Source organism: Aquarana catesbeiana, linkage group LG02 (genome assembly GCF_042186555.1).
Source record: "Aquarana catesbeiana isolate 2022-GZ linkage group LG02, ASM4218655v1, whole genome shotgun sequence".
In the NCBI taxonomy this organism is placed as follows: Eukaryota; Metazoa; Chordata; class Amphibia; order Anura; family Ranidae; genus Aquarana; species Aquarana catesbeiana.
The window spans coordinates 85,927,306-85,940,216 of record NC_133325.1 but is presented as its reverse complement, the minus strand read 5'-3'; the positions used below and the strand labels follow the sequence as shown (position 1 = coordinate 85,940,216).

The 12,911-nt window shown below is 42.3% G+C and overlaps 1 protein-coding gene across 2 annotated transcripts in view; it reads left to right on the top strand.

The window, feature by feature from the left end:
• Nucleotides 1-12,911, top strand: part of CWF19L2 (CWF19 like cell cycle control factor 2) — a 304,447-nt gene that overhangs the window by 71,939 nt on the left and 219,597 nt on the right. The window lies entirely within an intron of this gene.

Below are 12,911 nucleotides of genomic sequence, written 5' to 3'. Positions count from 1 at the left end.
ATTCAGTAATACACAATAACGTTTCTTCATAGGGAATTCTGGTGTCCTTCTAGGATCACCCTTGAAAGTGAAATGGAGGTACCAGCTACCTCTAGTATTAAGTGTTCAGCACAGTAAGGTCTCATTATTCTTAAGTGGTGAAGCTGAAACAGGACCAGTACATCCGTATGGTGATAACATGATTGCTGTTGTCATCATCGAGGTGGAAGATTCTCATTTCAAACGAGACTTGTTGCTGTAGGGAAAGGTGACCCCTGTTATTATTTGAAGGGTATGAGTAGATGTATAGACAGAGAATTTTGCTTTTCTAGGATAATTTCATCCAAAAGTTATACTTTAGTTATAAGTGGAGCCCAGTGAGCTGAGGCGACGAGACCTCCCTACCAATTCCCAATTCTGTTTCAGTCCACCTGGAACTTTTCAGTATTTCTTACCTCTTATTGCATTCTCCATACTATAGAATAAAAAATTCATCATAGACATTGAGAATCCCTCATATTGGCCTTAACAGGAGTGCACACCTTGGAACTCAAGCGCAGAGATCTCGCCAGTAGAGACCCAGAAACTCAAAGCAGTATTAAAGTAATTTTTTAAAAACCAGGGCTTTTATAAGAGAAGATACACTAGTGGTATATTCTATCATAAATGCTTCTCCCAGCCTGTCAGCGGTAATGTAACCTGAGCCACGTATGCACAGCTCAGACCACATTTACAGCACCTCCTTTGTGTTGTGGTGGTGTTCTTTACCATAAAAGTGGGGTTACCCTTTAATGAGGCACTGAAAACTGTAAGTAAGAGAGGCAGTATTAAAAAAAAAAATATATATATATATATGTACAGTATCTCACAAAAGTGAGTACACCCCTCACATTTTTGTAAATATTTTATTATATCTTTTCATGCGACAGCACTGAAGAAATGACACTTTGCTACAATGTAAAGTAGTGAGTGTACAGCTTGTATAACAGTGTAAATTTGCTATCTCCTCAAAATAACTCAACACAAAAGTGAGTAAAATCCTAAGAGCAAAATGTCCAAATTGGGCCCAAAGTATCAATATTTTGTGTCCCCACCATTATTTTCCAACACTGTCTTAACCCTCTCCGGCATGGAGTTCACCAGAGCTTCACAGGTTGCCACTGGAGTCCTCTTCCACTCCTCCATGACGACATCACGGAGCTGGTGGATGTTAGAGACCTTGCGCTCCTCCACCTTCTATTTGAGGATGTCCTACAGATATTCAATAGGGTTTAGGTCTGGAGACATGCTTGACCAGTCCATCACCTTTACCCTCAGCTTCTTTAGCAAGGCAGTGGTCGTCTTGAGGTGTATTTGGGGTCGTTATCATGTTGGAATACTGCCCTGCAGCCCAGTCTCCAAAGGGAGGGGATCATGCTCTGCTTCAGTATGTCACAGTACTGAATGTTGACATTCATGGTTCCCTGAATGAACTGTAGCTCCTCAGTGCTGGCAGCACTCATGCAGCTCCAGACCATGACACTTCCACCACCATGCTTGACTGTAGGCAAGACACACTTGTCTTTGTACTCCTCACCTGGTTGCCGCCACACACGCTTGACACCATCTGAACCAAATAAGTTTATCTTGGTCTCATCAGACCACAGGACATGGTTCCAGTAATCCATGTCCTTCATCTGCTTGTAAACTGTTTGCGGGATTTCCTGTGCATCATCTTTAGAAGAGGCTTCCTTCTGGGAAGACAGCCATGCAGACCAATTTGTTGCAGTGTGCGGCGTATGGTCTGAGCACTGTCAGGCTAACCCCCCCACCCCTTCAACCTCTGCAGCAATTCTGGCAGTACTCATACATCTATTTCCCAAAGACAACCTCTGGATATGACGCTGAGCTTTTTTTTCATCTGTCACTATGCACTTTGGTGTTCAAGTACTATATGGACTATTTTTTATTGATATGATGCTGAGCACATGCACTCAACTGCTTTGGTCGACCATGGCGAGGCCTGTTCTGAGTGGAACCTGTCCTGTTAAACCGCTATATGGTCTTGGTCACCGTGCTGCAGCTCCGGTTTCAGGGTCTTGGCAATCTTCTTATAGCCTAGGCCATCTTTATGTAGAGCAGATTTTTTTCAGATCCTCAGAGAGTTCTTTGCCATGAGGGGCCATGTTGAACTTCCAGTGACCAGTATGAGAGAGTGAGAGCGATAACACCAAATTTAATACACCTGCTCCCCATTCACACCTGAGACCTTGTAACACTCTTTAGTCACATGACAGCGGGGAGGGAAAATGGCTAATTGGGCCCAGTTTGGACATTTTCACTTAGGGGTGTACTCACTTTTGTTGCCAGCGGTTTAGACATTAATGGCTGTGTGTTGAGGTATTTTGAGGGGACAGCAAATTTACACTGTTATACAAGCTGTACACTCACTACTTTACATTGTAGCAAAGTGTCATTTCTTCAGTTTTGTCACATTAAAAGATAAAATAAAATTTTTACAAAAATGTGAGGGGTGTACCCACACTTGTGAAATACTGTATATACATATTAGGGGTGTTGAAAATGATGAATCGATGCATCGCAATTCAGCCTTAAACGATTCTGCATCGATGCGGAGAAAGGCTGAATCACGATTGCACCGATGAAATAACCCTCCCTCCCTCTTTCCCTCCCTCCCTCATTCCCTCCCTCCCTCCCTCCCTCATTCCCTCCCTCCCTCCCTCCCTCATTCCCTCCCTCCCTCCCTCATTCCCTCCCTCATTCCCTCCCTCCCTCCCTCCCTCCCTCCCTCATTCCCTGCCTCCCTCCCTCCCTCATTCCCTCATTCCCTCCCTCCCTCATTCCCTCCCTCATTCCCTCATTCCCTCCCTCCCTCATTCCCTCATTCCCTCCCTCCCTCCCTCATTCCCTCCCTCATTCCCTCCCTCCCTCATTCCCTCCCTCCCTCCCTCCCTCATTCCCTCCCTCCCTCCCTCCCTCATTCCCTCCCTCCCTCCCTCCCTCATTCCCTCATTCCCTCCCTCCCTCATTCCCTCCCTCATTCCCTCCCTCCCTCATTCCCTCCCTCCCTCATTCCCTCCCTCATTCCCTCCCTCATTCCCTCCTTCCTTCCCTCCCTCATTCCCTCCTTCCTTCCCTCCTCCTTCCTCCTCTCCGCCTGTATGTCACTGATCTTCCCCAGGGCGGCTGCTCACCAGTGCCGGGATGGATCATACACAACGGGCATCTCCCGCTTTGTCACTGAGCTTTGATCTGTATATCCCGGCGCGCCCGTCGTCCTCCCTCCTCCAGCGGCCGCCGTAGCAGAGTCCTGCCTCCTTGACCAGGTCCTGAGGTCCTGTGATAGACGGAACACTGATCCAAGATTGGTCAGCATTAATCAGCATTTCCACGATTTAGTGCAGAGCCGTTCTCTGCTCACTGCTGTCAAAAATCCCCCCAAAAAACAGGCAGCCTGCCAAGTGTGTCACAACATCGCTTAGGCGGAGATAAAGAGAAACAATGTAACATTTGCTTCTTTTAGAATATGTAGATCAAAGGGATGAACTTCAGGTCTGCAAATGAGGTCAGTTTAACCACTTAAAGACTAATGCCCTGTACACACGATAGGATTTTCGATGGAAAATGTGTGATAGGACCTTGTTGTCGAAAATTCCGACCGTGTGTGGGCTCCATCACACATTTTCCAATGGAATTTCCGACACACAGTTTAAGAGCAGGCTATAAAATTTTCTGACAACAAAATCCGTTGTCGGAAATTCCGATCGTGTGTACACAAATCTGACGCACAAAGTGCCACCCATGCTCAGAATAAATTAAGAGACGAAAGCTATTGGCTACTGCCCCGTTTATAGTCCCGACATACCTGTTTTACGTCACCACGTTCAGAACTATCAGATTTTCCGACAACTTTGTGTGACCGTGTGTATGCAAGACAAGTTTGAGCCAACATCCGACAGAAAAAATCCATGGATTTTGTTGTCGGAATGTCCGATCAATGTCCGACCGTGTGTACAGGGCATAAGTCTTTTTCTGACATTTGTTGCTTACAAGTTAAAATCAGTATTTTTTGCTAGAAAATTACTTAGAACCCCCAAACATTATATATATATTTTTTAGCAGAGACCCTAGAGAATAAAATACCGGTTGTTGCAATATTTTATGTCACACTGTATTTGCGCAGTAGTCTTTCAAACGCATTTTTTTTTAAAAAAATGCACTTTAATGAATTTAAGAAAAAAAGAAACCGTAAAGTTAGCCCAATTTTTTTGTATAATGTGAAAAATTATTTTATGCTGCGAGAATTGTGTTCTTTATTCTAAGCAAAAAAATTGTGATTCTCATTTTAGCCAGAATCTTGCAGCTCTATACCACATGTATCCTAGAAGAGACGAGTTATGGTGCACCAATGTATAGCATATGCTAGAGAAACTGACAATACTGACACACGACTACCGTTCAGCTGTTTCTATTTTAATGACCAAAGCAGTGATATTTATTTCCATAATGATTAATAATACATTTTAGGCGTATTTTAGGTGTATTAGGGTGTTAACTCATTAATTATGATTGATTGTGAAATCTGGATTACATAGAAGTGTGTTATTACTCAAAACTATATGTCTTTTGGGTCACAATGACCATTTGCAGGAGGATGTAGCTTAAGGGAAACCGCAGAAATTAAAAATACCAGAAAAAGGAAAGAGAAAATAACAGTTTGACTAAAGTATATTAAAACTAGTATCCATTTTGTATTATGTTGAAGGCAGTACTCTAAAGGTTCATCTTTCTCAATAGTGAGTTGCTTTAGATTTTTTCATAGTAAGAGCATATTGGTATGTTAAAAGGGAGCCGAGTTTGTTCCTGTCTGAGAGCAAAGAGGATGAAAAATTAGGGGATTGGGGATTGTTTTTTCAGCTATTCTTTATGTTTGATTGAGGCTAAAACATCTTCAATTTGTCAAGCCCTCTGGCTTTTGACAGGTACTTGTATTTTTATAAGCATGTCTCTCATATAGGCTTTGTAGGTAGCCCTCAGTATTGTATAAGGGTGCCAGGAGAAGCATTGGTCTTGATGAATAAGGAGTGGGCTTCTGCGATGGTCTGGTGATGGCCAAGGTCCACTTGGTAGCATTTAGTCTTGAAAGGCGAGGCGTATTGGGCCAGGCATTGTTACCAAGCTTGATACTTACAGGCACGTGGTCAAACCACAATATTGTGCCAATCTGTGAGATAGTAACCAGCTGAAGAGTCCATTTGTCCATGAGGAAAAAGTAAATTCTTGAGTAAGAAAGGTGAGAGGGATAGTAGTATGAGTAGTCTTTCTTTGCACCATGCTGGCATCTCCAGATGTCGTAGAGGTCACTCGAATGTGGAAGATGGTTTATAGTATGATGAGCATGTCTTTTGTCATGCATTAATAAGACTATACTGGATTTTATTGATGTCGCAGATACAGTTGTGCTCATAAGTTTACATACCCTGGCAGAATTTATGATTTCTTGGCCATTTTTCAGAGAATATGAATGATAGCACAAAAAACTTTTCTTTCACTTATGGTTAGTGTTTGGCTGAAGCCATTTATTATCAATCAACTGTGTTTACTCTTTTTTTAAATTATAATCACAACAGAAACTACCCAACTGACCCTGATCACAGGTTTACATACCCTGGTGATTTTGGCCTGATAACATGCACACAAGTTGACACAAAGGGGTTTCAATGGTAACCATCCTCACCTGTGATCTGTTTGCTTGTAATTGGGGTGTGTGTATAAAAGATCAATGAGTTTCTGCACTCCTGACAGACCCTTGCATCTTTCATCCAGTGCTGCACTGACGTTTCTGGATTCAGAGTCATGTGGAAAGCAAAAGAATTGTCAAAGGATCTGCGTAAAAAGGTAGTTGAACTGTATAAAACAGGAAAGGGATATCCAAGGAATTGAGAATGCCAATCAGCAGTGTTCAAATGAATCAAGAAGTAGAAAATGAGGGGTTCTGTTGAAACCAAACCACGTTCAGGTAGACCAACTAAAATTTCAGCCACAACTGCCATGAAAATTGTTGGGGATGCAAAAAAAAACCCACACATAACTTCAGGTTTAATACAGGACTCTCTGAAAGCATGTGTTGTGGCTGTTTCAAATGCACAATAAGGAGGCACTTGAAGAAAGATGGGCTGCATGGTCGAGTTGCCAGAAGAAAGCCATTGCTACGCAAATGCCACAAAGTATCCAGCTTACAATACTTAACAGCACAGAGACATGCCTTAAACCTTCTGGCACAAGTAATTTGGAGTGATGAGACCAAAATTTAGCTTTTTGTCCACAACCATAAATGCTACATTTGGAGAGGAGTTAACAAGACCTATGATGAAAGGTACAGAGGTGGTTCACTGATGTTTTGGGGATGTGTGAGCTACAAAGGCACAGGGAATTTGGTCAAAATTGATGGCAAGATGAATGCAGTATGTTATCAAAAAATACTGGAGGAACATTTGCATTAATCAGCCAGGAAGCTGTGCATGGGACATACTTGGACATTCCAACATGACAATGATCCAAAACACAAGGCCAAGTCGACCTCTCATTGGCTACAGCAGAATAAAGTGAAGGTTCTGTATTGGCCATCTCAGTCTCCTGACCTCAATATCATTGAGCCACTCTGGGGAGATCTCAAATGTGCAGTTCATGCAAGACAGCCCAAGAATTTACAGGAACTATAGGCTTTTTGCAAAGAGGAATGGGTAGCTTTACCATCTGAGAAGATAAAGAGCCACATCCACAAATACCACAAAAGACCTCAAGCTGTCATTGATGTTAAAGGGGGCAATACACGGTATTAAGAAGCGGGGTATGTAAGCTTTTGATCAGGGTCATTTGGCTAGTTTCTCTTGCCATTACGATTTAAAAAGAGTAAACACATTTGATTGATAATAAATGGCTTCAGCCAAACACTAACCATGAGTGAAAGAAAAGTTTTTGTGTTATTCATATTCTCTGAAAAATGGCCAAGAAATCATAAATTCTGCCAGGGTATGAGCACAACTGTAAGTAAATGAAAATATCTTTGAGGTTCTGCAGTTGAAAGTTCACTGAGTCATGAATGACCGTGAAAACCCCATTTTTTTTTAATGGACACTTGAGGCTGAAAACAAAGTAGGGAAATGTTTCAGGGTGAAAGAAGGTGTCTTAGTGGCCAAAAATGTGTTTCCGAAACAAAAAAAATGTCCGCTTTAGGCGAGTTAGCTTCTTTGGTGAGAGACGACCGCTTAGAGGGCAAGTTGAGGCTCCTTACATTGAAGGAGACAAATGTAATCGCCATGTAGATAGGAGAGCTGTGGTGAACTCAGTAGATGTGAGATTTTCCTAGTTTGTTTTGAGAGTCCTGGAAGAGTCCAGCATAGTGTCAGTCCGGACAAGGCCTCTGGCAGTGATGGAAAAGGATGGAGAGTTGTATGGTTGGATTGGATGAGTGGGCATCCCAGAGCGGGTGTTCAGAGAAATCTTGCAAAGTATTGGAGTAGTAAGGACTGGTAAGGTAAACAAGGGGAACAAAGTGGAGAACAACAAAGGGAAGAATGTAAAAATAATTTGCACAAAATGCAAGTATAACAGGTGCAACAGTTGCTACTTTGAAATCGGGGGGAGAAGATCAACCATAACAACGTGTTGGTAGGGCAGTGTAACATTCGTAAATGCAAGGTTTTGTGTGGTTAGGCCGAAATACTCCAGCTACAGGTAGGAAAGCAAGGATGACAGGGGCTGTCATATAGATGCCAGGGCAGTCATTCATTCCATTCCCATGTGGTGAGGTATAGGAGGTTGGTCATCCACAGGTGGAATTTGCCATTCCTTAAGCAGGTCCAGGCCAGCTTCCAGACTCTTGATTGTTTATGACCTTTCTTGTTTTTTAATTGTGAGTTTGGGGGGAATCCCCACTGGTACCCTATATTTATTGTCGCAGAGGGCCTTAGTTATTGAAATTTGTTTTTTCCTCTTGAGTAGTGTCACTTTGGAGAGGTCTGCGTAGAGCTTAACTCCTGTGCAGGAAGAGCAGATGCGTTTTTAGCGGCAGACATAATTTTTTCTTTTGTCTGGTAAAAGTGAATACGTGCTAGTACATCTCTAGGGACCGAGGCGGGTAGAAAGGCTGGCTTGGGAATTTTGTGTGCTCTGTCGATGGACAGTTTTAAGTCAGTAAGTGTTGGAATAGTTACATAGTAGGTGAGGTTTAAAAAAGACACAAGTCCATCAAGTCCAACCTATGTGAGTGATTTTTCTTACAGGAAAGAACCCTCTACGTAGTTTAAGGTTAAACCTCTTTTCTTCTAAATTTTAATGAGTGGCCACGTGTCTTAATAAACTCCCTTCTGCGGAAAAGTTTTATCCCTATTGTGGGGTCACCAGTATATAGTCACCCTCGGGTGCAAGCCATCTGGTCCCTGTGACTTATTAATGTTAAGTTTTTCAAGTCTATTTCTAATTCTGTCCTCTGTTAGCCATGAGGGTGCTTTCTGTGATGTGTCATGAGGATAAACACTGCAGTTTTGGTTACTGAAGCCCCCAATTCCCTTGTGAAGACTGAGGAGAAGAATAAATTCAATACCTTTGTCATCTCACCATCCTTTGTAACCAGATTCCCTTTCTCATTCTTTATGGGGCCAATATGGTCTATCTTCCCTCTTTTACTGTTTATATACATGAAGAATTTCTTGGGTTTTTTTTGCTCTCCTTTGCTATGTGTCTTTTATGTTCTATCTTAGCTGCTCTAATTGCACCCTTACATTTCTTGTTGCATTGAATGTAAAGTCTGAATGCTGATGATGATCCTTCAGCCTTACATTATTTGAAGGCCTTCTCCTTTGCTTTTATATGCATTTTTACATTGGTGTTAAGCCATCCAGGACTTCTGTTCTCTCTTTTAAATTTCTTTCCCAAAGGGATGCACTGGCTAATGCTATTATTTAATATGCTCTTAAAGCAAACCCATCTCACCTCTGTGTTCTCTGTTCATAAGATTTTATCCCAATTTATATCTTCTAGCAAGGTTCGTTGTTTAGGGAAGTTGGCTCTTTAAAGTACGAACCTTGCTAGAAGATATAAGATGTCTCATTAGATTTTGCAGATATGGAACCAGAGTGCCGGGGGTGACTGATTCTGTAATGCCATGGAATTTGATGATATTCCTTCTAGGCTGGTCTTCCAGGTCAGCTATTTTCAGTTTCAGCTGTTGCCGCTGACACCATTTAGGATCATCGCCATGCCGTGGGCCAGATAGAAGTCTGTCAGCTTTTTTGGTTGACCTGGTGCCTTTCGCCACAGGGGCATGTTGCCCGCATGTTGGGGAGAATGTGCTAGGCTGGATTGGTCAGATGTCGCCCCGATTTGTCGGACAGGAGCCGCTTGTGTAGCTGGATGTGGAGGAGCTTCAGCAGAAGGCAACCATCCTTGGAGCTGGTGCTCAGTGCAGCATAAGTGAAAATCTTGATATTTCTGTAGATCTAGGCAGGTGTATTCATACATGCATCCACTGCCTATAATAATCTTGGTGCCCAGGTGCTCGTGTCTTGTGATCATGCAGACACTCACCAGCTTCTTTAACCCCTGCGGGGGTAACACGCAGTCACAGTGTATGCCACTGTGCGGCAATCCACAGGCAGTTTCTGGGTCACGGTGACGTTTTAGGCATAAAAGAAGAGAGAGGAGATTTCCATAACGTAAAACCATAAAACACTCTTTATTGAACGCAGATGACAGAATGGTACTCACATTTAAGCAGTTTATAGTAGGCAACCAAGTGTCATCAAACAGGAGAGCGTCAGGTTTAAAATTGTGATCCTCTGGGAGATGACGCAAAGGCGTCAGGCCACGCCCTACGCGTTTCGTCATAGGGACGTCTATGGGAGGGGATGCATGTATGAATACACCTGCCTAGATCTACAGAAATATCAAGATTTTCACTTATGCTGCACCGAGCACCAGTCACCATTCAATTTATTCAATCTATTTAGCATTTCTCATGTTTGATAAAGACTTTTTATATCATTATTATATGTGGTTGGAAAATTCTCACTAGCATAGTCACTGTGGATGTTACGAATCAGACACTCTTCCTGGTTTGACCCCCCCACTCCACTTCCCCCCTATTTACCCCCCCCCCATCAACTCACAGTGGGTCATTTTGCTTATATGTGATTTTGTTTATATGCGATTTGTTTATATGCGATTTTGTTTATTCACATGGTAATTTGCTTATACACGATTCACAAGGTATCCTTAATACCTAGGACAGCGCCACACCCACATATTAACCTTTTATTCACCTTTTTGTTTTTTTAAATTCTGGTGGAAATTATATCTGTGGAGGCAGCAGTCCAGTCCTTTATGCGACTTTTCCATTTAATCTTCTGTTCCGTTGCGCGGATACACCACTCATATTTCGTTACCCTTGGAGCTGGCTGGACACGCCGTTTCTCCCCCCCTCCCCAACGATCGCCATTTTATTCTCTAAGGTCTCTGCTAAAAAAATATATAATGTTTGGGGGTCCTAAGTAATTTTCTAGCAAGAAAATATAGATTTTTTACTTGTAAATAAAAAGTGCTAAGAAGACCTGGTCTTTAGGTGGTTAATCGACACCTTTCTGCCATGCTGCATTGCAGCTTCTAGGTTGTTCCCTTGCCTTCTCATTGGGTAGTGAATAAGTTGTGTGATGATGTCTAGTCACTTTACAACGAGCAGGCTGGTGACATAAGAAATTGCAAAGGTGAGACAGTAAATGGTAAGGTCACCACCCTGATTATGCAGTATTGGAGAGGTCTGTGAATCATGAGACTGGCGAATTATAAAGAATTAAGTACATATAGAAGATCATATATATATATATATATGTATTTCAACTGTATGCTTAAAGAGGAACTGCAGTCTGCTTACATAATTTGTAATAAAAAACATTCTATTTGCCATTCTAAAGCTTCCCTCCAACCACTTTGCATATTATTTTATATATACTGTACTGCGATTCTGTACTTGCCAAATATGCTGAAGAAATCTCCCTCCACTGAGTCTGGCTGCATCCATTTTAATTGTGGGCAGCTGAAGCTGCTGCCTGTTCACTTCCTGGATTTACACAGACACACAGAGGCACACCTCTCATTGGCCCTCACGTCTTGTCTCCCCTCTCTTCCTGGCAAATTCTCAGGAGAGTGAGAGAGAGCTGTGCATGATGTCATAAGCCTAGGCTTTTAACCAGACAAGAAACAGGAAGTGGGCTGTATAAGGTATTTACGGCAGAAAAAAAAAGTGTTTTACTATCCAAAGTTAAAACATCAAGGGCAGAAGATTTAACCACTTCCCAACCGATGCACGCCGATGTACGTCGGCAGAATGGCACAGCTGGGCAAATGGGCGTACCCGTACGTCCCTTTGAATTTGCCGCCATGTCATTGCATGCGCGCCGCCGGGAGCTCCGTGAGTCGGGTCGCGGGTCCCGCGGACTCGATCGCCGCAGGAATACCTGCGATTGCCTCACGGAGAGAACGAACGGGGAGATGCTAATGTAAACAAGCATCTCCCCGTTCTGCCTAGTAACAGTGTCACTGATCATAGCTCACTGTGATCGGGAGCAGAGATCAGTGACATGTCACACGTAGCCACGCCCCCCCACAGTTAATAACACTCCCCAGGACATACTTAAACCCTCCCTAGCCCCCTAGTGGTTAACCTCTTCACTGCCAGTGTCATTTACACAGGAATAAGTGCATTTGTATAGCACTGATTGCTGTATAAATGACAGTGGTCCCAAAAATGTGTAAAAAATGTCCGATGTGTCCGCCATAATGTCGCAGTCATGATAAAAATCGCTGATTGCCGCCATTACTAGTAAAAAAAAAAGATTATTAATGAAAATACCATAAAACTATCCCCTATTTTTTAAATACTATAACTTTTGCGCAAACCAATCAATGAACGGTTATTGCGATTTTTTTTTTTTTTTTTTTACCAAAAATATGTAGAAGAATATGTATCGGCCTAAACTGAGGAAAAAAAATGTTTTTTTAAATATTTTTTGGGGATATTTATTATAGCAAAAAGTACAAAATACATTTTTTTCAAAATTGTCGCTATTTTTTTGTTTATAGCGCTAAAAATAAAAACCGCAGAGGCGATCAAATACCACCAAAAGAAAGCTCTATTTGTGGGGAAAAAAAGGACGTCAATTTTGTTTGGGAGCCTCGTCGCACGGCCGCGCAATTGTCAGTTAAAGTGACACAGTGCCGAATTGCAAAAAGTGCTCTGGTCAGGAAGGGGGTAAATTCTTCCGGGGCTTAAGCGGTTAATAGATGGAAAGATGAAAAAATGACTGAAGTTCCACTTTAACTGTTTGCTCGAATCTCATCTTTAATAAGTAAGGGCCAAAGGGTAAGAGGAGGCTGTCTAATCTTACCGGAAAATATATTCATCACCAGAAGGCCCTGCGTTTCATAGCATCTCTTTAGCTCTAATATCAGAGTTTGGTCTAACAGAGTCGCTAGAGCACACACAGAGAAGAAAAGATAAAAACCTAACAGATCTGCTCTGCTGAGCCACGGGAAACTAAAAAAAGAAGAAGCCTCGCAGTTTGATAGGAGGAAGAAAAAAATATATTCTCTCTGTTGGTTTCTCAGATTTGGGCTTGCACAACCACTGAAAGCAGCAGGGGGTTATCAATTAGGAAGGCTTTCAGCCTTACTCCTCTTTTTATATGGTTTTCCTAACCTATTCAAAACATGGCAGGTCTTAAAAGAGAATTTCCTGACCTCTATCCTGCACTAGAAAGTGGGGACTTTAGGAATAGCTTTTTCATCTAAATGATGCCAAACGGCAGTACTAAAAGTGTTAGATAAAAATAAGAAGGCATACGCAGCACAAAGGACGCAATCGGGGAAAAAATGAA